Source organism: Camellia sinensis, chromosome 8, assembly GCF_055761805.1.
Source record: "Camellia sinensis isolate YWXY chromosome 8, ASM5576180v1, whole genome shotgun sequence".
NCBI classification, from domain to species: domain Eukaryota; kingdom Viridiplantae; phylum Streptophyta; class Magnoliopsida; order Ericales; family Theaceae; genus Camellia; species Camellia sinensis.
This window is the reverse complement of record NC_138968.1, coordinates 148,430,379-148,458,121: the sequence shown is the minus strand read 5'-3', so window position 1 is coordinate 148,458,121 and position 27,743 is coordinate 148,430,379. Positions and strand designations below refer to the sequence as shown.

At 35.0% G+C, this 27,743-nt stretch overlaps 1 long non-coding RNA gene across 1 annotated transcript; it reads right to left on the bottom strand.

The window, feature by feature from the left end:
* Positions 1-346: 346 nt before the first annotated feature.
* Positions 347-14,879, bottom strand: LOC145797194 (uncharacterized). The gene is made up of 4 exons (XR_014338413.1): positions 14,708-14,879; positions 14,507-14,551; positions 13,465-13,509; positions 347-1,021 (listed from the first exon to the last, which is right to left on the bottom strand). It is a non-coding gene; the product is annotated as an uncharacterized LOC145797194 (long non-coding RNA).
* Between the last annotated feature and the right edge of the window lie 12,864 nt (positions 14,880-27,743).

The window sequence follows — 27,743 nt, the reverse complement described above, 5'->3', positions numbered from 1 at the left end:
AACAACAGCAAATAAGATCAGGCTATATGAGAGAGAAGGCAAACAAATCAGGGAACATGGGACATAAATCTCACAAGAGATTCAACCTTTCTCACAATAATAGCAGTGGGAGAACATCTACATGTATATAAAAGTTTTAACTATTCACCTACCATTCATATTCAATAATGAAATCAATGCCACTTACCATTCAAATGGCATCCACCTAATAAAAATTGCATATAAGAATAAATGCCATCTACTCACCAACCATTCAACCATTGAACTAACATAGTCCAACATAATAAAAGTCCAACACAATATTAATGAAAGTCCAACAGAATATTAATAAAAGTCCAAATAACGAGTCTAACATACTCAATATTAATAAAATAAAAACATAATGAGTCCAACACAATAGTCCACAACTAATAATAAAAGTCTTAATAAAGGTCTTAAACATGAAATAATTAGGAAATTTAGAAACATCCAACTTTAGCAACAATGAGCCGCGATAAACTATGGTGCTCTTTTCCATCTCAATCTCCAACTTTTGAAACCTCAGCCGAACTTCATCTATAAGAAGACTCATGAAGCACTCACGATGCTTGTCTCTTAAGAACAATCTACAGCTCATCATCCGAGGACACACCAGGGATGCTTTCCAACTTCGCCAAACATTTTGCAATTGAATACTGAAGATGACTCAACCACATTGACTATACGATCAAGTGTCTTGTTAAGTAGAGCTGCACCAGTAAAGTTCTTCTTTGTCTTGCTCTTGGTTGATGAACCATCAGTGTTTGATTGATGTTTTTTTTTTTAAATTTGAAGGATGAACCACTTACAAATCGTCATCATTTTCCAAAACAGTATCATGTGGGGTATGAAATTTCTCTAGAGTTTCATCATTGTGAAGCATAACCCCTGAGCTAAGGGTGTATGCCCATTCTCCTGTAGCAGCTACATCTGAGAATAGTATATCTAAGTCTTCAGTAAATTGCAACGGCATACGTTGAAATTTAGCGGCATCAAGATACCTCTGCAACAATTACAAAGGAAAATTTAACAATTTCAAGTAACAAAAATTGATCTGTTGAAACAAAAAAAAACAAACAGAATATGTACATTACGCAATTCACTTACCTCTAATTTCTTGGTCCACCACTCATCAGATACAGATATAGCTCCAGTCAATGTATCACAGCCTAAGCTTATCTCACTCCTTAACAGATTATTCTATAAAAACCAATCTTTTTTCAACACATCCTAGTGATTTTTCATTTGTATTCGTTGGTATGCTTTTTCAATCATACTTTTAAACTTAGTTATCACATTTTCCGACCCGACCCTATCTAAGTGTGTACCAGGCCTGTGACCAGTCTTCACTTGCTCAACACAAAGCTTAATAAAAATTTCATTTGATTTTGCATCCCAGTGAGCTTTAACGGATGGTACTTGACTTGATTTTCCCTTGTTCTTTCTATTTTCAGATTGTGTTTCCTTTTGGGTACTTATTCTATGAAGGAAAAAAATTTCTTTAAAACAAACTCATTCATCATTGCTTGCATTACAGCAGCTAGATTAGTACAAAATAACCATACATGGAAACTAGGTTAGACATATAAACATTTATTGGGTACAAAGCTTAGTACAATAGTTCATGGTAAACTACATTATCACAAAAACACCAGGTATCTCTATGGCACATATCATCATTTGAAAAGTAATGCAATTGACATAACAATACAAATTGTGAGTAGACCCACAACAAACTGCTTCATGAAAGCATTGGATTGCTCAAGCATTTGGTTCTTCACTTTTAGTCCTACAGTCTCCATATTTTGATTTTGATCAAGCATTCTCTCGTTCCTCAGCCTCTCTACCATCGTCACAGCTTATGGGGTGCACCACTTCCAAAATTGACAATTTCTTTTCTTACAAATGAAATACAGTTTTCCTTTAGATGGCTTGTCAGACTCGGTAACCCTTATGACAGCTCTTAGCCCACAATCATATTTCAATGCCTCATACCTCAAGTTGAAGGTCTCAGCACTAGAATAATAGTTACTGCAGGATGACATGCCTCTGTATTAATTAGGAAGAATTGAATCCAAGTCCTCTAAAATTGATTGGGAAGTTGTAGCTCAACTTTTCGTGCTCCTTTCGAATACGACTAGCCCTATAGTTCGGACTCCCGTGGTTCTAAATTTGATTCTACAAGTGCAATGTGAAATAGATAAACACAAAAGAATCTAAATTCGGCAAATCTTTTAGAAAATTGATTTTGAATCAAAATGTCAAAAATGGACTACTTTGTCAGATACAGAGTCACCACCTAAATGTTTTTTTTTTTTTTTTTTTTTTTTTGTGTGGAAAATTTAGGAAACCCGAGACTCGTGCTAAAGGCCACTTATCCGTCATCACCAAAGTGTCTCGGCTCAGGAACGTAGGTACAAGAGGGGAATGTCATGAATTGAGCACCTCACTCACCCGATTAAAGATCAGCCTCTACTAATCATGATGTGATTCTTATTTACATTATATGCTCTTGTTCCGGTTATTAGGCTAACATTACTATGTGTTGCACACAAGTATAAACTAATTTACAAAAATTGGAACACTTTGATTTAATGTTTGGTTTGAAAGTTGTTTCGAATATGTACCACTTGAAAATGTGATCGTATATGTACATTACTCAAATTATTCCAATTCAAGTAATTAGCCTTCATCCACAGGCATTCAAACAAGTATATCAATTAAGCACTTAGCCTTATGGCAAGCATGCTAAACATGTCAACAATCATATGCATGTGATATGCTAAAGCACAAAAATGCTCACCTCATACTTCAAGGCAAGCCAAAAGAAACAAAAAAGTTAGAAAACATGCATGCTCCTAACTAACATGACTAATGGAGCACATGCAATGATGCAATTAATAAGCACGATTACTAATTATGACATATGAATCAATTTGATAGTATGTGGTTTAAACAAGGATTTAACAAAGTATTAATGACAATGCTTTGTTAGAATGATGAACCGAGCCTCGATGCATGCAAGACAAGTGGATTCAAACATGGAATGTGCGAAATGAAACATGATGTTCTATTCTATCCATCATAAGCGGATAAATAAAAGGGCGAAAGACGTGAGGTTGCAAGACATACACATTATTACATATTGGCTCTCGCACAAGAAGGTCCAAATAAATAAATTAGCTAAGCTACTACGAATTAACTAACTATTACAACCCAAATGAAGTAAATTAACTATACTAGCTTATTATTACAACACTATGAATTAACTAACTATTTTAGCTAATTAAATAAGTACAACACAAAATTAACTAGCTATTCTACTTAGTTTAATACAAAAACTAACTAGCTAATTATAATGCACAATTAATATTTAATTCATTAACTATTATGAGCCCCAGGAAACGAGGGTTGACCCATGCATGCACGCGAATTTCCACCCGAAAAAGTCTCATATTTTGCTGCCAGAATGCCTCTATTGCACAGTTAGACAATTGCACTGTTGTTTCACCTCAGCCTCTGCTCTACTCTACTGGAAAAAGGACACTGCTTGGCTAGAAAAAGTGGCCGGCAACCCAGAAGTAGTGGCCTGCCGCCCAGTAAAAGTGGCTTGCCTGCCACTAATGTTGGTTCTTTCTTACACAACAGAGCACAAACTAGGGCATTCTCAAGAGCTGTTTGTCCACCCTGCCTCTTCTTATCAACAAACAGGTCAAATGAGGGGTAGACTTGATTTACAAGCCACCAATCGACGCAATTTCATTGCGTGATGACTTATGAACCAAGGGATACAATTTCAATTAATGGTGAGCAAAAACCAACAAAACCTCTTCCCTATCATGGATTGATCAAGGGAAGTGGTAGACATTGGAAACTTGAACTATTTCATTGCTAACAAGTATCAAATGAGCCAAGTCTCCATGTATTCAATTAACGACCGATTGAACACCAAATCATTTTATGATCTTGCTTCATTTTATTCCAATTTTAACACCTCTTTTAATTACCTTTCCATTCATTAGTCACTTTAGTCCAAAATGAGCGTTAAGTCCACTAATGGAGAGAAGTGTCAAACAAAGGATTGTTTTAGGCATGAGAAATATGTCATGCCGTTGATAATGAACCTCCAAAGAGATTAAATCATTAAGCACAACGACCATAATCTCAAGCTTAAACAAACAATCAGTTTGAAACCACTCTCAAAGCAAAGGAAAAGTCAAGAAATGAGGGAGGTTGCAGAGATGCTTAGAGGTGAACACAAGTATGGAAAGTAAGACATAAAGGCTATCAACTCAAATAAGTTGGTGGTTAAGGCCTAAACCACCAAGCCTATGAGGACCATTACACTACAAGCATACTATACAAAGCATGAATGAAGCTAAATCATAAAAACAATCCTAAAACAGTCAGAAAAAGTGTTGGAATTAAGACAAAAACAACTACAATAACTACCTAAAATATTGAGGGATTAAAACTAGCTCACAAACACAAGGAGGGGAGGCTAACCCCTCCACTTTTGGGACTTGAAAACATGAGTTTTGCCTCTGAAAAATCTCTGAAAATCAATTGTAAAAAGCTCAAAAAAAGTTGATGAGAGGATGGGAAACACAAGGGCAAAGGCTTTAAAAGCAAGGTTCAAAGAAAGGTTGTTAACCCCTCTACCTTTAATGGCCTTAAACCACAAGTTTCAGTCTAAAAATATAGGTAATAAATAGCTCAAAAACAGAAAGAAAAGATGAGAAGAATATGGTACAAAAGAATTAGAATGTATACCTTTTGAAGAGAAATGATCCCTTGAATTCCTAAACCACTATTTCACACTCTCAAGAGCCTCAAGAGCTAAAATGCAAGCTCAAATCACCTCAGCAAGGAACTCTCTAGGTTTGGTTTAAAGTGTTTAGGCAAAGGTTATGTAAGTTGCAAGCGAGAAAGAGAATTGTAGAGAGAGAAAATTTTCAAAATTTTGCTCTCCAAAATTTTCTAAATTCAAAATTTTTCTAACCTCTCTAACAAAAGAGAGGGTCATCTATATATAGAAATATATGAGAGACCCTCGGAAATATCTATACAAGCATAGCTGGAATGGAGTATGCATCTATCGAGACATCAGGCAGAAAATATCTGGTTTTTTGCACTAGTGGGCAGCAGGCCACTAATAGTGGGCGGCATGCCACACTAGTGGGTCTGTAGGTCCCTAAATGCTCAGGCCTGAAAAACCACTGTTTTGGTCTAAAATAAGGCATAAGGTTTGTAGGTTGAGGTTTCTTGCTGAGGCAATCGAGCATTTGATAAGTATACATTCATCATTGAGTGATCAATTAGTGGCGCCCAAGTCTTAAGGACCGTCAAAAATGGAGTGTCTACAGAAGTTAATTGTAAATACATTGCACCCAAGAAGTATTGATTGAATAAAATATTTGTAACATATTGACTATTCGTTTGCTACAATTTCTTTTGACACCATTTCATATATCCCCAATCAAGTCCGTGTCCAAATGACGTATTGCAACTAAAGGTGTAAACTTCAAAATTTATATTAATATGACCAAAAAAAAAATAAAATTGAGTAATCACAACATGGTACCATTTTTCATTCCTTTTTGTTTAAACAACCATTGATATTCTCTTTAATCAAAACAATAAAATCTAATTTAGAATAACACAAACAAATTTTTGAAGTTTACCAAATAACACTAATAACATGAACACTAAGCACCAATAAGGTATATTCTAAATAAGACCAAATAACACTAATAACATGAACACAACATAACATATTTTTTATCCTAAAACACCAATAAGGTAATATTTAAACATGCTAATTAGATTAACACATGGTGATGACTAATGTCCTTGTCTAGTGTTGTGGTGTTCATGGTTGGAGTAAGGGAGCTTTGTTTCTATGAGGAAAATCCATTGAGGTTGTGTTGTGCCAATGTCGTAGTAATTGATTTAAGACAGGCTAGAAAACTATGGCATGAGGCAACCCACAAGTAATTTTGTGGTGAGTTTAGAGGGTAAGAGTGGATTCAAAGGTAAACGGTAGAAGAGTTCTAGTGTTTATGGAGTAGACAAACCCCATATCAACTAAAATTATGACTCTAAAAATACTATCGACACTTTCCTTCGGACCAAGAAACCTTCACGCTGAGTTTAGAGGCTATATGGTTTGTTTAGGCTTTTAAGTGTGGATATATTTTATTATTTTATGTGCTTGTGTGTTTGTTTTATTTTATCTACTCTAAATATCTAGTATTGCCATAACAAATTAGTAGTTATGAGTACATAAAGAAAAAACTATGACCATAAAGTTATGTCTGTAAATATTCCAATCACAGGTTATCAAAAACTGATGGGCATCCTGGAGGGAAGTGAAGGAGAGTGGAATCCGATTCTCAGAAAACGGAGGATGGGTCTGCAAACTGGTTGATCAAGGATGAATGACTTGGTCTCTCTTTTCGTTGATGAAGTACCAGAGGCTATGACCCCTAGAGATCTATTTAATCTGTTCAGTAAGTTTGGAGTTGTGAAGGATGTCTTCATACCATTGAAAAGGAGGAAAACTACAAGATCAAGATTTGGATTTGTTAGGTACGATTGCAAGGTGGCTGCAGAGGTGGCAGTGAGAAAAACTGATGGCTTATGGTGTCATAATAGGGCCTTGAGAGTAAAGATGGCTGAGTACAACAAGTCCAATCAAAGTAGACAGATGCTAACAAATACTAAGCAGAGAGGTATGGTGCAGAAGAAGCAGTGGACTCCCATCCAACCTATGATTGGAATCAAAGGTAATTCATATGCGGAAGTAGTTCAAACTAGAGGTAAAAATAGTGGAGAATATGGAAAACAAAATGTCTCAGTTAGAGCTGTTGAGGCTGGCAATTGATGATCATATGATAGTGTTCTAGTCAAGCTCAAAGCATTTTTTTCCTTCCATGACTTTCGAAAGGAGATCTATAAGAGGACTGTTAAGGAAGTAGTAGTTAGACAAGCAGGAGGAAAGTTAGCAATTTTATCATTCAGCTCCAACCATTAGATGAAGGAAGAAAGAGCGAAAATGGAGGAGTGGATTCATGACTGGAGTGATGAAGTATTTGAATGGGAAGAAGAGAAGTTTTTGGAATGTGATAGATGTATATGGCTCACTTGTGTGAGAGTTCCTCTCAATCTCTGGAGTATCAAAACTTTTGAAGCCATTGGCAAGGTATGGGGAGAAGTGGTTCAGTATGATGAAGATACAGTGGGAGGCAAACACTTTATGTTCGGCAAAGTTAGGGTTATTACAAAAAGGATGGAGCCCATCAATACGGTAATTAATCTAGTAGGAAATGCGAGGGATTATCAAGTGCGAGTGTTTGAAGAGCCCTTAGTCAGTATCTGTCAATGCAATGGTGACTATAGCTGCCATAAAAATGAAGTAATGGAATCCAATATGCACAATGAGAGTGAACACTTGTCCAAACGCAGGCGTCAAGTTGATCATGTTCATCCAGAGGTAGCTTTCAATGGTGTTGAAGGTGGGGATGAAGGTGAAGTCGGTTTAGTTACAGAGGAGGACGATAATGATGATGTGGCACAAACTGATGACGTGTCAATTAATGGAACACACACAGCCGAAAAAGCTTTAGTAGCTGTGGATGAAGGCTATCATTGTATGCCTGGAGCAGCTAATAAAGTAACTGAGCGTGTTCTAGGGAAAGAAAGGGTGGTGGAGGCGGTCTGCTCAAGGTCTGTGGAGAATGGGATAAAGCAACGGGTTGAAGATCTGGAATGTAATAAAAGTATTATGTATAGTTTAACTGGGTTGGAGTGTGGCAGGCCCAACATAAATTTAGAAATTGTGCTACATGGAGCCCAAGTTCAGCCTATAACTAATGGGCCAAGATGGGAAGTTAATTCTAATTTAAGTGACTGCATAGCCCAGTCACAGTTTATGGCTGGAGGGAAGCTGTAGCCCAGAAAGTTAATCACGAGAAGGGGGCCCATTTCAGCAAGCTCATGCTAGATCAAAATGGAAGTCTGACCTGAAGAGGAAAGACAGTGAACAGGGGAAAGAAAGAATGAAGCAGGGTGGCCAACCAAAACAGAAGGGGATCCTATTCAGCAACTGTCTCAGAAGTGGAGTGATCCTTTGAGTGGCAGCAACTGCTCTGTCCCTAAAATCGTCACAAAGCAGCAGTTCCCAAAGGAGAAGAAAGATACTTAAAGAAGTCCAAGCTACGATTGAGGTCCGAAAGGCATTAGGGCTAAACTGTGAAGGGAAGGAAGAGGAAGTGGTGGCCAAAATAATGGAGCTGGAGGAGAAAGATTTGGAAAGAGTTGAAGGAAGGGCAGAGGCTGATTAAGCTGCTGAAAAAATGAAGGAGGATAGATGCTGTGTTGAAGGTTTTTTATGAAGATCATGTCATGGAATGTTAGGGGTCTTAGACGACTTGAAAAAAGGAGTAGAATTAAGGCATTGGTGAGAGCAAAATTAGTAAATGTTTTGATGCTGTAGGAGACTAAGAGAGAAGCTGTTGATGGTAATTTTGTTAAGTCCTTATGGCCTGTGGATGACATGGGTTTTATGGAGGTGGGTTCAGAAGGAAGTGCAGGTGGTCTCCTTTGCATTTGGAACACCCGAATTTTTCAATTGATAGACTGCTGCAGTTCCAGGAACTTCATTCTTCTCTCAGGTATCTTATCTCAATCATTTCATTGTGTTATTTGCAATATTTATGCCCCGACTGATGCATTGAAGAGGAGGAAACTTTAGGAGAGTCTTATAAATCTTAAACTCTCTTATCCTAACCCTTGGTGTCTGGGTGGTGATTTTAATGAGATTAGAGTTATAAGTGAGAGGAAAGGTTGCTCAAGAAGGGAAAGGGGTATGAAAGACTTTAATAATTTTATAGAGAGCTTGGAATTAATTGATCTGAATATGCATGGTAGATTATTCACATGGTGTAATGCATTGGATGGGAAGAGGTGGAGTATGATTGATAGGTTTTTGCTTGATCCTGTTTGGCTAGAGAGGTATAAATTTAAACAATGGGGATTGCCTAGAGTCATTTCAGATCACTGTCTAGTTTTGCTTATGGAGGATGGAAGGGATTGGGGGCCAAAACCTTTTCGGTTTATTAATGCTTGGACATCCCATCCCTAGTTTAAGAAGGAAGTGGAAAAGGTCTGGGAGGAAGCACAGATTCAGGGATGGGCTAGTTTTAGAATCATGATTAAGCTCAAAAGACTGAGAGCATATCTGCGTAGGTGGAATATAGAGGTCTTTGGTAATATTGATGATCTACTTAAGCAAGCTGAAGATGAACTTCATGAGTGGGACTTGAAGGCGGAATCTAGGTCCTTGTAGGAATTAGAGGTGCATAGAAGACGTGAGATCAGAAGTCAAGTTTGGCAGCTAAGTAGAAGTAAGGAGAGGATGTGGTTATAAAAATCTAGAATGTCATGGGCACAAAATGGGGATAAAAATACTAGACTATTTCACTTGATGGCAAGTAACAGGCAGAGGAAAAATTTATTGGACTCCATTCAGGTAAATGGTGTTGTGGTGGAAGACCCAAGCATAGTGAAGCAAGTTGTGGAGAATTATTTTAGAAGGGTTTTTGCTGAAAGCTGGGACAGTCGGCCTAAGTTGGCAGGGTCCTTTTTGTCCATTACTGATGTTGATTCAAAGGAAGTGCTGGAGGCTGATTTTAGTGAAGCAGAAATTTAGGCAGCCATTCAAGATTATGATGGGAATAATGCCCCTGAACCTAATGGTTTTAATCTGTATTGCATTCAAAAGTGCTGGTCTATAATGAAAGGTGAGTTCATGTAGTTGTTCCAAGAGTTTCATCGTAATGGGAAGTTGGCTAAAAAGGTAAACAACTCTTTCATTACCTTGATTCCTAAAAAGAAGAACCCAATAGACTTGAGTGAATTTAGATCTATAAGCTTGGTTAGCTCAATTTATAAAGTGTTGGCTAAAGTGTTGTCCAGAAGAATAAGACAAGTGCTCCTAGGTCCTGCATTTCTACGTCAAGGATCTCAGTGCTTGTAAATGGGTCACCCACAGCAGAGTTTTCTCCTCAGAGGGGTTTAAGGCAAGGAGATCCACTATTGCCTTTCCTCTTTACTATAGTTGCAGAAGGTCTAAATATTCTGTTAGAGAGAGCCAAAGAAAAGGGGATGATCAGAGGAGCTTCAGTTGGTCATCAAGAATTGAAAATCTCCAATTTACAATTTGCAAATGACACTATTATTTTTTGTGAAGCCAATTGGGATGAAATCAGGGTGCTTAAAAGAATTTTGAGGTGTTTTGAAGTCATGTCAGGCCTCAAGATTAATTTTCATAAAAGTATTGTTTGTGGAATTGGAGTGGAAGAGGAGTTAGTTAAGGAGTTTGCTAACAACTTGAATTGCCTCAGCCAGAGTCTACCTTTGTCATATCTTGGCTTACCTTTAGGGACCAATCCAAGGAAAAAAAGTACTTGGAAACCAGTGGTGGAGAAGTTTAAAAAGAAATTAGCATCTTGGAAGTGGAGATTCTTGTCCTTTGCCGGTAGAGTGACCCTAATTAAGTCTAGATTGCCAAATCTTCCAGTGTACTTTCTATCTATCTTCAAATTGCCTGTTGGTGTTGCTAAAACAATTGATAGGATTCAATCAAACTTCTTGTGGGGCGGTTCTGAAGTTCAAAGGAAAATTCACTTAGTTCAATGGAAGGAGGTGTGTAAAAGTAAAGCCCAAGGGGGGTTGGGTGTGAGAAGTCTTAGTGATGTTAATGTCTGTTTAATGTTAAAATGGTGGTGGAGGTATGGTCATCAACAACAGTCACTATGGAAAATGGTGGTATATAGCAGATATGGTGGGATTGGGGGCAGGTGGAAACCAGAACTAGTGCCAGCTGCAATGGTATCTACAGTGTGGAAGGACATTGCATCATTAGCTTCAACAAACAGTGTAGTGGCAGAGTTTTTCTCACAAAATTTCAGGATTATTTTGGGAAATGGGGAAAGGATTCATTTTTGGATGGATAGATGGTTCAATGATATGAGTCTTAGGAGTGAATTTCCTAGACTGTTTAGTTTATCAGTGGAGAAGGAAGGTTCCTTGCAATTTTTTTACTGCCGGAAAGGACCGGGCAGTGATTGGAAGTTGGCATTTAGAAGATCACTTTTAGCTTGGGAGGAGGAGGAAGTTCATAGGCTAAATGTATTACTAGCAGAGGTACCTAATCTAAATCCTCTAACTGAGGATAATTGTTTGTGGAGAGCAAGTAATTCTGGAGTATTCTCTGTGGCATCAGTGTGGAAAAGGTTGGAATTAGTTAATGGATCCACGGTTCCCATTTCAAAGTTCCTGTGGAAAAATGCAGCACCCTCGAAGGCTCAGTTCTGCAGTTGGTTAGCTTGGAAAGGGAGACTCAAAACAGCAGAATTTATGCAAAGGATTGGAGCTATACCTGTCAATGTCAGCCCCCTATGTGTATTTTGCAAAGCAGAGGTAGAAACCACAAATCATGTGTTGCTTTTATGCCCATTGGTATGAAAGTTATGGTCTGAGTTGGTAAACTGGTGGGAAGTGCAGTGGGTAACACCAGGATCTGTGGTTATTTTGCTTAACTGGTGGTCTGGTATGAAATTAAGGAAGAAGGAGTTCAATATTTGGAAGGTGGTCCCTTTGGCCATGCTTTGGTCCTTATGGAAACTTAGGAATGAATGCTTATTTAACAATGGTAATGCAGATTTTGCACAGGTAGTAGAGCTATTGAAAGTAAGAATTGCATTATGGATCAAGTCATATGTTAAAGGGGTGAATTACACAGTGCATGATATTGTCGCAAATTTGAAGCAGGTGAGAGGTTGTATCACATAGGTTTATGGCTGTTCTGTCATTATGCAGATTGGTAGCAGTGTGGTAAGTAGCAGATTGGTTTGTAAGAGTTTGGTCTGAAGCTCTTTCTCTGGCTCCAGTGAAGCTCCTTTGGAAAATGGGTATTTATGGTTGTTCTGTCATTATGCAGATTGGTAGCAGATGGGTATGAAGCAGATTGGTTACAGAGTGGTATGTATCAGCTTGGTTCTAGTCTGTGAAGGTAGTGCAGAGGCCTGCTGAGTGTCATATGCCCTCTGTTAGCAAAGGAGTTTTGTGGGCTTGGTTGAAAGGTGGTCCTGTGTTAGCATAGGAGCTTTTGTGTGCTTAGATAAATGGTGGCTGGTTGGTAGCTTCTCCATCCTCTGCTGGTAGCTGCTGCAAGAATAATGGTGTACTGGGCTTATGGTTTGAATTGTTGTGTTGATCTATGGGATGTCCTGCTACTGATCTACTTGCCTGACTGATGGTCTGCTTCTTGCCAGTGTGTGTGGTCTGCTGTCTGGATGCTCCAGCAGAGGGCTTTATTGCTGTCTTTGTTTTGTTTTTTGGCTGGTTTTTAGTATTTCTATTTGTTGGCTTTGACATGTTTTAGATTTCGATGGTATTTTTGGTTTGGGTTTGTTGATTGTGATTGGTTACTCACTAACTCACCATCTCTAGGCGGTGTGCTAGCATATGATTGGGCGATCTCAACAGTGCCAACCTAGTTGGGATTGTTTTGTTTTGTTATGATGCTCTTTGCACTCCCCTTCCCCTTCTCCTTCCCCTTATTCTTTATTGATGTATTTCTTTATTCGGTCTTCATCAATAAAGTTCCCCTTTCTTCGCTGATCAAAAAAAAAAAAAGGTGTGGATATATTTTATCTAACCAAGAAATAGCTCTCACATCACGTCAATAAGATCCAATAATGCGATAACAATCTGTCACTATTGGATGGATTGGAAACAAAGGTTGAATGCCATTATGACACCATGAAATTCTTATCAACTAAGAAAAAAAACAAAAAATGAAGTACATTTGTGAGTCTAACCTTACATCATTATTAGACTAATTTACATGCCTACACTCATGATCATTTAACTCGAACATACTTTACTAAGCAATTGGTGTCTTGGACATAGTGGTAATATGGGAGCTATTTTAAAGAAAATGCCACGATCATGGTATTAAAAAAAAACTTTCATATAGTACAAGTCATACCCCTCGAAACAATATCATTGAGCAACTAGTGTCTTGGACACCTAAATCATAATTTCTTGTAAGTTCAATTGAAACCACACACTAAGATGCTTTTCTTATTAATTCAACCTATTCTGACAAGTGTCCATTGATAACACAAAACTGTAGAAACAATTCTCCATTTAAATAAAATCTAATTGTTTCTTTCTTTTTCTTTTTCTTAGAATATAAATTTATTAGTTTTTATTTCATGTAATTTTGATTGTGCATAATAACAGGAAGAAAATGAATTGTTTCTTTAAAAAAAAACATATCGAAAAGAGAGGAGAATCGAAGCAAGAAGAGAGAGTGAGTGAGAGAGAGAGAGAGAGAGACGAATAGAAAGAAGAGGAAATGATGAAGAATCTTACCTAAATACTTAGGTGTCAGACTCATCGAACGGCTGCAAATGGTGGCTGCAAAAACAAGTAAATAAATAAAGACTGTTTCTGAAATCCTTTGGATTGTGTTTAGAAGTAAGAATCCCCTCACATGGGAAGGAAAAGAGAATAAAAAGATATGTAAACATTTGTTTATACCAACTTCAATGAAATAATTATATATTTATTATCTTAATATTTCATGTTTTGCAAATATATATTTTGACTTTTAGAGAAAAGTGTTTTCAAACATCAGACCAAAATTCTCAAAAATAATAATAATAATAATAATAATAATAATAATAATAATAATAATAATAATAATAATAAATAAAAAATTCCCAACTAAAAAAAAGGGAAAAAAAAAAGGGGGTAGAGAGAATTGTAGAAGGGTAATACCCAGTTCATTACAAAGACCCAATAAGAGAGAAATCAAAACCCAAAATGCATAATCCACTCATTAGCCCATCAAGAAAATGAGAAAAAATTACACTTAGAATTACTAGCAAAAGGTTTTGAGTTTGGATGAACAGGTTACGATAAATAGAGTTGTCAAAAGTAAAAAATATATAATAATAATAAAAAAAGGGTTTGAGGAACAACACAGCAAAAGACCAAAAGTGAACAAGAACACTGAACCAAATAGGCAATGTCTTTATGGGGCACCATGCAATTGAGCAGAAAATTTGATTTAACGCTACAAATCTACTCTCATCCAAACAACCACCATTATAAATCCTTCCCGAGTATTAAAACACATAGAGACCTCTGACAAGTATCCATTGATAACACAAAACTGTAGAAACAATTCTCCATTTAAATAAAATCTAATTGTTTCTTTCTTTTTCTTTTTCTTAGATTTTAAATTTATTAATTTTTATTTCATGTAATTTTGATTGTGCATAATAACATGAATCAAATGAATTGTTTCTTTAAAAAAAAAACATATCGAAAAAAGGGGGGAGTCGAAGCAAGAAGAGAGAGTGAGAGAGAGAGACGAATAGAAAGAAGAGGAAATGATGAAGAATCTTACCTGAATACTCAAGTGTCGGACACGTCGAATGGTTGTTAGTGGTGGCTGCGAAAAAAAATTAAACAAAAAAAATGATGAAAATCGGAGAAGAAGAAGAAAGCGGAGAGAGGAACAGAGAGCGTGATCTGATCTTTGTCTGTGTAAACCCTAACTTGATGTGTATATATATATATATATATAACAAAAGGCATGAAATCTTACCTTTTTGGTGCAGATCAACGGAAAATAGGGAGGAAAGGAGTTCGATCAGCTGATCTTGGAGATGTGGTGGATTGTCTTCGATCGTCAAGAGAGGAAATGAGGAGAGGAGAGGAGAAGAGTGGGCTAGGGCAACATAAAAGAGGGTTTAAATAGTGGTAATTCCGTAATTTTTGAAATTTTGGAGGGACATTTAAGTCATTTCATCCCCCCAAATCAGTTGTACGCTTAAGCTGTTTGAATTAAGTATCCCCCAAGCAGCTCCCCAATTTAAGCTGAAAATAGCTTTAAATAAGCTATAATCTAATAAGGGTAATGCTAGGGACACCAAATTTTCTACCAAACAAATGACCAAATGTCTCACATGGGTGTGAGGTCCGCAATTTTGTGGGCCCCACACCCATGTGAGACATTTGATCATTTATTTGGTAGAAATTTTGGGACCTCTAGCATTTTCCATCTAATAATGTAAATTGTACCAAACACAACATTATACCTTAAATTAAGTCAAAAGTTGAAATAAGCAACTTTTAAATTCTACCAAATAGGCACAATAATTGAAGAAATTATAAATTAGTGGGATAGTAAAAAAATAATTACACTATAAATAAAAAAAAAAAATTAGTATAACTCTAACACATAAAAAGTTGCACCAGATATATATCATGCACATAGGACATTTGTACTAACATAAAAATATAAATATTCTTTCATTACACCCACCAATTTGTAATTTCTCCTTCATAATATGAGTGCTTGACATGACACATGTTCAAGTAGCAGGAGGTTGCTACTATCGTGATTCTGCTTCCATCGTGACCCGCCACCCTATTCAAATGAAGAGTGAAAAACTATACTTAAGTACGGTGTAATTTCATTAAATAAAGGACAAAATTACAAATTTAAAAAATATAGATTAAGTATGGGGATCCCATCACCCCCGCCCCCGCCCCCGATCGGGGATCGGGTTTGCCCGACCCCAAAAATTCCCGACCTGTTCATTTTTATTTTTTTTTAACATAAAAAAAAAAAAAATTCAATCTGTTGTATTCAGTTTCAGTAATCTATCATCATCATCATCATCATTAAAAATTTCAATCTATTGTATAATCTATCATCATCAGCAACTTAAAAACAAAAAAAAAAAAAATCTCAAATTCTTCATTGCACAGATATATATCATCATCAACGCAGATATATATATATAAAATCTGGCGGCGATTCGACGAAGATATATATATATCTCAAAAAAAAATCTCAAATCTCAAAAATATGAACTTGTTCATGTCACACACACGCATATATATATATCATCATCATCATCAACAAGAACTTAAAAAAAAAAAAAACCGCAGATTTGTTCGTCAAGCTGTGTTGCGGCGGAGCTGCAGCGGAGGCCGGACAAAGGCGGTGTTGCGACGAGGAAGCCATGGCGACGAAGGCGGTGGTGGAGGATCGGCGGATCTGTTCAGATCTGTTTAGATCTGACCTAGATGATAATGACGGAGGCGGTGGTGGTGGAGGATCGGTTTAGATCTGTTCTAGATGATGAGAGACGTGGCCTGAGGGAGAGAAATTTGAGTGAGGGAGAGAGAGAGAGAGATGAGAGACCTAGACTGAGGGAGTATAGAGAACGGCAGTGAGAGTGAGAGATTGAGAGAGAGAGAGCAGCTTTGTGTTGGGATTGTGTCAACAAACCCTAAACACATACATATATATACACAGGGGCATACTTGTAATATCACTTCGGGGAGATACGGGGACGGGGCCGGGTCGGGTCTGGGGCTGTGAATGTTATCCCCGTCCCCGGCCCGAAATGCTTCAGGGATTTAATTTTAAATACCATCCCCGTCCCCACGGGGGTATTTTTCGGGAAAAAACCATTCTGATCGGGGTCGAGGGGTCGGGTCCCCATCAGGCTGGGGTGAAATTGCCATCCCTATACATGATTTCACATTGTGTTAAATTAAAGCATGAAATAATAATTTTGCTTCACCAGCTATGTGAAGCAAACATAAATGGAAAAGAAAGATGACTATACAATCAATTTTCCACACAACATACAATTCACTCACTATCTAATAGTAAAGAAATTATGAAAAATAATTTAATGAAACAAAACTAGAGCAAATAGATTAGGAAAACTTTATTCAATTAAAATATGATAAAAACATAGGGTACAAAATCAAGGTAAAATTATTTATTCCATTAAAATCTGATAGCTTATGAGAGAGAAGAATTAGGATAAAATTATTTATTCTATTATTTGGACCAATTATACTTATATATATTTTAATTCATTTTTTTCAATCAAGCCAAATGACATTGGTGACTAAATATATATTTTTTAATTAGGCCTAATATAATTTTTTGAAGCTCTTTAGACTAATCTTAAATTAACAAAAATAAATTAAGTCTAATTAAATTTTAAATATATTATTAATAAATTTAAAGGCGCTATTTTAAGGCCAAATTTTAGAGCTTAAGGCGCACGCGTGAGTGGCCTCAACCCTAGGCTGGTCCTGACTGGTTTCTACTATTGCACAATGTTATGTTTGATTACTTTGAGAGATCTTGGGGATGGTTCTCGATGAGTAGATAATTTATTTATTAATTTATTGTTTTCATTTTTTGGTTTTTGGCATGTGAAAAATATCTACGTTAAGGGGAACTGTAACGCCCTACCCCTTCACATGTTATCGATATTGTCCGTTTTGGATTACGCCCGTAAGGACTTGTTATTTCCAGTGGGTCACCCATCCTAGAACTACTCCTGCCTAAACACATTTAACTGGGGAGTTCTAATAGGAATTTCACCACTCGGGAAAAGGCCTCGATGCTATATAAGGGTCTAGGTTTTTACTTTTATAACCCAGGAACTCCCTCTCTATTCTCGATGTGGGACACCAGGGCCTTACAATCAGCCCCCCTTAGGGCTGTACGTCCTTGTGCAGTAGCCTGCCAGCTCACAAGCCCGCACACATACACCGAGAGACACTAGGGGCCCACACTCGGTACTCCGAAGAGTCAGCTTTGATACCAATTGTAACGCCCCAACCCTTCACATGCCATCGATATTGTCCGCTTTGGGCCACGCCAGTACGGATTTGTTCTTCCCAGTGGGTCACCCATCCTAGAATTATTCCAGCCTAAGCACGCTTAACTGGGGAGTTTTAGTATGGATTTCACCACCCGGGAAAAGGCTTCGATGCTATATAAAGGTCTAGAATTTTACTTTTATAGCCTAGGAACTCCCTCTCCATTCTCGATGTGGGACACCAGGGCCTTACAGGAACTATATATACTATTATAATGTTAAGGCGAACTATATATAAGTGGGGGAAGAAAAAAAAAGAAAGAAAAAATTATTTATAAGTCCTATTAGGGAGACTTATTTTACATATAGTCCTACTAAAAATTTATATTCTCATAAGTCATGTGGGAAGTTTGTTGACACGTTTACCATCAATATTAGTTGTTAATATCATAAATAATAGTAAAATCATATATAGGAAATTGAATATTACCATAGATCATATCTATATAAACGTAACGCAACGTGACACCTACATAAACGTAACGTGACATCTATGATCTATGCATAGATCATATCTACATAAATGTAACGTAATGTGACACCTACATAAACGTAACGTGATACCTATGATCTATAGCAATATTCAATTTCCTATATAGGAACATTTTATGTAGGAAATTGAATGTTACCATATATCATATTTATATGAAACGTAACGTGACACCAACATAAACCAGCAACATTTTCACATTCAATTTAAAAAGATAAAAACTCATTAAGTTTGCGAAACGTAACGTGACACGTTACGTTACGTTTATGTAGGTGTCACGTTACGTTACGTTTATGTAGGTGTCACGTTACGTTACGTTTATGTAAGTGTCACGTCACGTTACGTTTATGTAGGATCTTGTGGAATACATTCTTATCTAAATAGGACTTGAGACTCTATAAGAAATTACACAGGACTTATCCTACCATAAGTGTCTGAAAAAGGACTTATAAATAAGTCTCCAAAAAAAATATATAAATATTTATGAAGTGTAAGTGTGTCTATGGTGGAGAGTAAATGAAAGGTTATGGGGGTGCAAGTACTTGCACCCTCCCATATATTGATAATTTTTTTTTTCTTTTTTTCTTTTTCCTGCATGTAGTCCTCCTATAATGTTGTAGGAAAATTTGAAAATTCTAATACACACACCTTGAAAAATGGTGTATTATATGCACCCATAGTTATATCATTTTCTTTTTTAGTTATAATTAACTTTTTATTTTAGTTATAACATTATTTTAATTATGACTTCTAAAATTTTAGTTATACCTTACTAGCATAATTACCGGTGCTATGCACAGGTGTAAATAAAATAATCAAAAATTAATTGTTAAAATTAAATAATAATCTAAAAAATTTATCTATAATATTTAGCAAAAATGATTTAGAATCAATTAAATTTTATTCATTTTTATCACAATTATATATAAGAGAATTTTTTTATTTATTCCTATGTCATTAATTGTGTGCTCTAAGTTCTTAATAACAAAATATATGTCATATTTAACTGGTAAAAATTAAAAAATGAATCACAAAAATTATATTTGTGATAAAATATAAATACATTTCGTCTTATGAGTTTCGTAAATTTAATTTATCGTATAATAGTGGTAAATTACATTTGTCAATATAGTAATTTTTTCATGTTTTGTGAAGTCTAAAAATTATAATTTATCTTATGTTATAAGATTTACGTAAAAATGAATTAGGATTCACTTGTGATATTAAATTTGGGCTTAACATTAGATTTATGTCAACTTGTCTTTCATTTAATCATTAAAAATTTTCTTGTTCTATTCCCAACTTAAATGAATCATTTGACCTATCTATTTATTAAATTAGTAAATAAATATTTGTAAATATTTTTTTATAATAAAAATAAGAAATATGGACTTATTTTATACATATTTATTAAAAAGTTTGAACATAGTTAAAAAAAAAAACTATATATTTATGTTTAAAACAATTAAATGAATAGTTATATATATTTTTATGTATAAAAAATTATTTAAGATAAAGCCACTCTAAATTGTAGGTCATATTCTAGTCCAAATAAATTTAAATTATATCATAGTTTATCAGTTCGTGACTGATATGAGCTAATTTAGAAGTTTTAATATTGGATGAGAAAATTTAGTTAAAGTCGATTTTTTTGCCAATAATTCTTGATTTAAGCGTAGTCCTTAGAGAATCATCTAGTTTATGTCCAATCCATTAGTTAGTAGACCTACCTATTTATTTAATTTTTAATTAGCATATATATTTGTTTAAAAAATTATAACAAAAATAGAAAATATGTACATATTTGTTTGGTATATTTATTAACAATTTCAAAATTAATTAAGAAATTATGTACTTATTCTTAAAAGAATAAATTACATTGGTAATCCCTATATTTTAACTCTTGTGTTATTTTTGTCCTTACAATCTTAATTTGCTCAATTTTGATCATAAATTTATAATTTTGTCTCAATTTGGTCCAATTGTTATAATTGCTAATTTTTTTTTATTGAAAATACACACGAGTAGTATCTGTTATGCTTTTATAGACAAAATTATAAACTTGTTCAACTCAATAAGTTAATCTCAACAAACTCAATAACTATTTTCTTTCAAAAATCTTAACCGACATTATCAATTGGACCAAATTAATACAAAATCTAAAATTAGGGGTAAAAATCAAACTAATTGAAATTACAAAAACCAAATTGACACAATAGACAAAATGCGGGGACTATCAATATAATTTATCCTCCTTAAAATATGTCTAATATCGATTGTATCAATATTAAGATATATTCATATCTGAAAAACTATTTAAGATCAAATCAGATTAGAACTTGAATAAAAAATTAATGACTTATTAAAAATATTTAATAATTATAAATTCAAATTTGATCAATTTTTCATTAAATTTTTTCATGGAATTAGGTTGTTTGATAATTTTAATTCATAGTTCCAATTTTTCCTTGTATTGTTTTAAAAATATTTTTGTAAAATATATATAATTACAATTTCTTTTGAAATTTTCTTTTCAATCTCAAATTAGTTATAACTTGAATTTGGTTAAAATTTATTTTTGACTTCTCATCTAAAAAAACTAACAATAAAAATAAATTAATTTTTTGAACATTGTAAAAAGGAAAATAAAGAAATATATTATCAATAATAATAATAATAATAGCAAAACATATTTTTATTTATCATGCGACGTCTCACCACTGCACTGCTAATAGACATTAATAATAAAATTCATTACGATAATACAACAATAATATATCAAATCATAAGTAACATGTAATCACAATAATTTTTGATAATTATACAAAAGTAACCAAAATTATATATAAAAAACAATATATGATCCATATTTAATTTTTATATGGTAAAATTAATCTCAACCACACATTAGTTTTCTAAATTAATTCATCACCTAAACTATCTACTATTCTTTTAATATTCATCTTTTCAAAATCCACCCAAACAATGCTCTAGCCGAGCTCATCATCACCCTTATTGTTGCCATGCTCACCACCTCCACTAACCATTATGCAACTCCGGTCTAGTTTTTTATCTTTGTAAATATAAAAAGACAATGTTGTGGCAATAAAAAGGTACCGTCAGAGTTTGAAAGAGTTAAAAATGAAAAATAAAAAAATGCGTGATTTTAGGTTTTCTTATTCCATAAATGGTTGTTAACTTTTTTTTTAAATCCATAAATTATGGAATAATGTTCATTATTTAAAATTTTATTTATTGATAGGTAAGTCAATTAAATGTTTTAAATTTTTTACAAATAAAAAATTTGAAAATTTTGTTTAAGAAATTTAAAAAATGGCCAAATCATAAAGAATAATATAAGGCGCCTTATTCTATAAATTAGAAAAAAAAAAAACTCATAACTATATTATCAATTCACATATATCAAAAGAAATAATAACAACGATATAAAAAAATATACAAACATCTACCCAAAAAAAAAAAAATTCAAATCAACTTCCAAAATAAAGATAGTTAACAGATATATATTTATTATCAATTTAGTTGGAAAAAAAATTAGAAAAAAAGTCATATGGAGAAAAAAAAATACTCACATGAAAATATAAATTAAAAAAAAAAAAAAAAAGGCACAAACAAACAAACCTGAAATAAGTTTGGACTATTGTCAAAGAAAGAGAACAACCATTGCATCATTACATTTGGGGAAGAGTTGACCGGATTTGAAAAAAGATCAAATATTGAGTATTTTAAAGAGAGAATTGTATTGAATTTTTAATTTGATTGAGTTTTTAAAATTTTAGATTTATATTATTTTGAAAAAAGGTGAGAGTGGGATGAAGGTGGCTACCATATTATTTTGAATTTTGAAATTCAAAATCATAAATAATTAGTGTCTTTATTTTTTTTTATTTGAACTATTTTGATCAACATTATTTTTGGAACGAGTGAGGGTGGCTTATCATATTATTTTGAATTTTAAAATTCAAAATTGTAGCTAATTAGAACCTTTTTTTGTTTTTGGATTTTTGACTTAAGGAACTAATCAATAGATTTTTTTTTTTTTTCTACAAGTTAACAAATTAACAAAATTAGTTTGAAAGTTTGGAACTTCCACAATTATTGTTCTTAAAAAGACCATTTTCCTTATATATATATATATATATGATGTATTTAATTATGACAAATTTTTATTTTTATTTTTTATAATTATGACTCAAAAAGTATAAAATTGTGTTATTTTCTTTTTTGTCATAGGATGTATATAGTACACCCTTTGAGGTGTGTACAATAGTATTTCTCAATACTATATATTAAGGATTATTTTGAAAAGTATATTAAAAATTAGCTTTTTAATTTTTTTTTAAAATATATATATATAAAATAAAGAGATAAAATAGTTTAAAAAGGTCAAAAAAATCAAAAAATTTGATTTTTAACTGTATTCCTAAAAGGAAAAAGATTGGTAGCTCGAATCTGTGGCTCGAAAAATGGCTTGAATTCGAAGACAGAGACAGAGAGAAAGGAGAAAAGAGTAAGAGGGAAGAGGGAGAGAAGAGAGGAAGAAGAGAGGAGAAGAGAAAGAGGAGGAGAGAGGGAGAAAGAGAGAGGAGGAGAGGAGATCACCACCGCCGTTGTCTCGCTGCCGCCGGTCGTCGCAGCACCAGCGATCGTCGCAGCACCACCGTCGTCGCCTCCGCCTCCTCCTCCCTCTGTGAATATGCCCCCCCCAGTCCTCCTCTTTCCTCCTCCTCCTCCTCCTCCCTTCTCTTCACCTTCTCTTCTTCTCCATCCTTCTTCTTCGTCTTCCTTCTGTAACAAAAACCAGGAAAAAGAAAAAGAAAAAGAAAAAAACAAAGACACCAAAACGACGTCGTTTTGGTGTCAAGCCACAGATTCGAGCCACGGATTTGAGCTACGAATCAGAGCTCTTCCTAAAATAAGCCTAAGGAAGGAAACGCCAGTGATCCAGTGGCAGAATAGTACCTTGCCACGGTACATATCCGATTTGATCCCCGGATAGTGCAATGCTGTGGGGATAGCTCAGTTGGGAGATTTGTATTTTTATCCCTTTATTTTTTATTTTTTATTTTTTTATTCCGCCTATCCTGTGTTAAGGGGTGCTCGATAACATGATTTAATACTTAAAACTGGATTTATTAAGTGGTAATCAATTAAGTCCGTTTGGTAATCACAATTAATATCACATAAAAATTTAAGTTCAAAAGAATGAAAAGAATTATTTAATTTACCAATCAATGAGATAGATGTCATATATATATAATATATTCATGATATAATTTAGGAAACAATATATACAATGCAAGGTTCCTATAATGAAAATAATATATACAAGGTAAGATTCCTATAATGGAAACAATATACACAAGGTATGTAGAGATGACAATTTGAACCCGGGCCGAGGGGAACGCGGATCGCCCTATCCGATAAGACTATTTTTCCCCAAAAATTACCCCCATAAGGTCGGGATCGGTATTAAAAAATAGATCCCCGACAGTTTTCGGATAGGAGAGGGATAGGTTCTCCCATCCTAATCCCGCCTCGTACTTATCCCCGTATATATATACTTTTCTATTCACTTAATTACCTCTCTTCTCTACACTACTCTCTCTCTCTCTCACACCCTAATCTAGATTTTGTCTTCGTCTCACCCTAAGCCCCCATCTCTCTCTATCTTCTCCTCACCTCCATTGCTGCCTTACTGACTCAACACCATTCGTCAATTGAAGAAACACCGTTTGTATCAACGACAGTGTTAAAATCATCATCGCTTGTGATATTAGTTGTCGCAGTCGCTGAATTCGCGATGTGAAGGCTCCAGATTTGTTGGATCTGTGATATATCTAAGATGTGAAGGCTTCAGATCTACACCCCACTTCCTCTGAAAAGTTTCTCATCTTCTCTCTCAAGTTGTTGTTGGTTTCTTTCTCTCTTCTAGGGTTAGGGTTTTTAAATGCCAAATAAGAGAACACACAAACCACCACCACCACCACCACCACCACCACCACCATCACTATCACCATGTCGACTTCAAAGACAATCAGGGCACTCATCCTGATTTGATCTCTTTGGTAGTTGATTTGTTGTGTATGATGTTGTTGTTGATGATTTTGTTGTTTTTCTCTTGATCTCTAAGTTATTTGTTTAATTATTATTATTATTATTATTATTATTATTATTATTATTATTATTATTATTATTATTATTATTATTATTATTATTATTTTTTGTGTTGTTGTTGTATTTGATGTATTGAATTGGAGCTTAAATTTGCAGATGTTAGGTTGTTTTGTGTAAATTTATAGTTTTGTAATTGCGGGATTGTTGAAATCTCAGATCTTGATTGTTGCTTTTATTTTTATTTTTTTTCTGCAATTATTTTGTTTTGTGGATTATACTGTTGAATCATGAATGAAAACAACTATAAACAATGAAATGGTTTCTTCGTGATGAATTGGCAATTGCTACCTGAATTTTGTGGCTCATAACAACTAGTATAAATTCACAGTTTACTACTGGATAGCACAATCTCGGCCCTGTTTGGTGTAATTCATTGGGGTTGGTTATATTTTTTTTTTTTGGCTGGGGAATTTTCGGGGTCAGGGAAACCGATCCCCATTAGGGGGCAGGGGCATTATAGCGATCCCGGATTTACCCTTGTTGTACAGTGATCTGGACATGCGTCCGTGGAGGTTGGTAGTTGATTATTATCTTGTTCACATCCTTTTTACTTTGTAGTTGAGTTATGGGATGTGTTGGGCAGGTTTGTTACAGGTTGGTTGAGTTTGAAAACCAAAACTAGTTGCCCAGATTTTGACCTGTCTGCTCGAGCGGGGGTTTTGGCGCTCGAGCGGGAATTGCACCCATCCAGTATTTCCTGTGCAGTGTTGGACGCTCGAGCGTGGGATTGGCCGCTCGAGCGGGATGGTTGACGCTCGAGCGGGAGTCTGTGAGTGACGCTCGAGCGAGGTGTTTGACGCTCGAGCGGGGCGACTGGGTTTAAGTTCCGAGTTTTGACTTTTCAAATCACTTTTTCACTTTCTCCTCTCTCTCCTACTTTTCCAAAAATACCATTGTTGAGCCTCTCACTCTAGAACTCTACCTTCTCTCTAGGTTTTGATCTAGTATGAGTGATTTGCTCACCTTTGGCCTTTACAAAAAAGTTGTTAATCATCGAGGGCTACATTTTAATCTGAAAATTTCGGGTTTTGGAGCACGTTGGGTTTTGTCATCTTCTCTCTTGGGACTCCGGATTTGAGGTAGGGATATCCTACTCCTCTCTATGGATTTTGTCGTTAAATTTTGGCATTTTGAGAAGTTGGGGTTGGTTTGGTAATTTTGTGAAAGTTTGGGGCTTTTGTGTTATTTTACAAAAGTTGGGGTTTTATTTATAATAAACCTAGATGCATGTTTGGCATAGAGAAATGGAATAAATGTTGAATCAATGATGAAAATGGGACCTAAGGGTCGTAATGTTAATTATGGAAATGACCTAATTACATCGTTTGATTAATTGGGATAATTAATTGTGAGAAATGAGGAAATGAAATGAAATTGTTGAGATTGGGAATGTATGGGGTTAAAGGGTGTAGTTGAATTAATTATCACTCACCGAAATGAAATGTTGATTGAATATCCATTGTGCATTTATTTTCTGTTTAGAGATAACTGCTTTGGGCTATCGGTGGAGGATAGTCGTGATTGTTATAGACAATGCATGATGATTAGGCAAACGAAAACTAATCAATAGAATGTGTCATGGAATTTGACGGTTGATAGAATACATTAACTGTATGTATTGGGTGATTGTATATAGAACCAATGTGTTTGTATACGTTATGTGTAGAGGAAGAGATGAGGGATGTACTCCGCGGTTTAGGGGAAGATGGGGGATGCACCTCTAAACCGGATAGTGTTGGGAGGAGATAGGGGATGAACTCCGTAAATACAGCTCATATGCTTGTCTAGAGAAGTGAAGATAGAGCTCATATGCTTATCTTTGTGAAGTGTAGATACAGCTTATATGCTTGTCTATGAATGTGGTATATAGTTGTTATATATATCTGTTGAGAATGTGGATATAGCTTATATGCTTATCTGTGAATGTGGGATATAGTTTTTATACATACCTGTTGAAATGATGATAGAGCTAATATGCTTATCTGTTGAAAAAGGGAAAATGAAAAGTAACTTGGACTCATAAGTCGTATGACATAAAATGTGATTTATGTGGATGTATCAGTGTTGACCATCTATCAATTGCTAATCTTTTAGTCATTGTTCATGGTTAGTTTAGTGTATTTCTACTGGGCTGTGGCTCACCATATATGGGAACATCATTTTCAGGTACAGGTAGCATGCCACCTCCAAGGACATAGCTTGGGAGGCTAGATGCGAGCTGATTTTTGCTGTTTAGTTTCTTTTGATGTATTACATGTATATTCAAGCCAAGGGCTTAATGTGTAGATGAGTTAGCATCCTTTTGTTGTAACCAAGTGTTAACTTGGAAAGCTGTAAGCCCGTAGGGCATTTTGCTTTTGTTGTTAACATGTAGTACTATTGTAATGAAACTATGATTAATAGAAGAATGTGGATATTTTGCATGTCAAGGAATGTCTCAATTGAGGGTTTAATGTTATTATTTTGAGGGCGTTACAGGCATGGGCGGTGGTGGGGATGGTGATAGGTTCCCAATCGAGGATCAGGGTAAGAGACAAGGAAATTTTCACTATTGGGGGAGCGGGGACGAGAAGTGTGATCGTTGGCCCATTGCCATTCCTAAAGGTAAGATTCTTATAATCAAAATAATTCCTATTCTAATTTCCATATATAATATTTTGATTTCTATATTCAACACTTGTCAATGGACGACTAGAGCAAAATTGGTCCCACAGATTTTGTGAACATATCTGCCAACTGTTGAGAAAAAGAGACAAATGATAGACGCATAATAACAGCCTGAACCTTTTTCTCGAATGAAATGTATGTCAACCTCGATATTTTTGGTACACTCATGAAGTACAGAATCAAAGGATAATATAGTGGCAGATTTGTTATCACGAAATAAAGAGGAAAGAGCAGTCTACTCAAAACCCAACTCTGTCAAAATAGAGTGAATCCAAAGAATCTCACATGTCCCATGTGCCATAACCTGATACTCAACCTCTGCAGAAGAACTAGAAACCACCGCTTGTTTCTTACTTTTCCATGAGATAAGATGATCACCATAAAAAGTATAGAAGGTAGAAATGGAACGTCGATCAGTTCTAGATCCTACATCGTCTACATCGATGAAACAGGAGAGCCCAGATTGGAGACTAGCGGTAAAAAACAATCCCAAGTCAGGAGAAATTTTTAAGTACCTCAAAATATGATTAACCGTGTTAAGGTGCTCTTTACAAGGTGCATGCATGAACTGACTCACAACACTAACT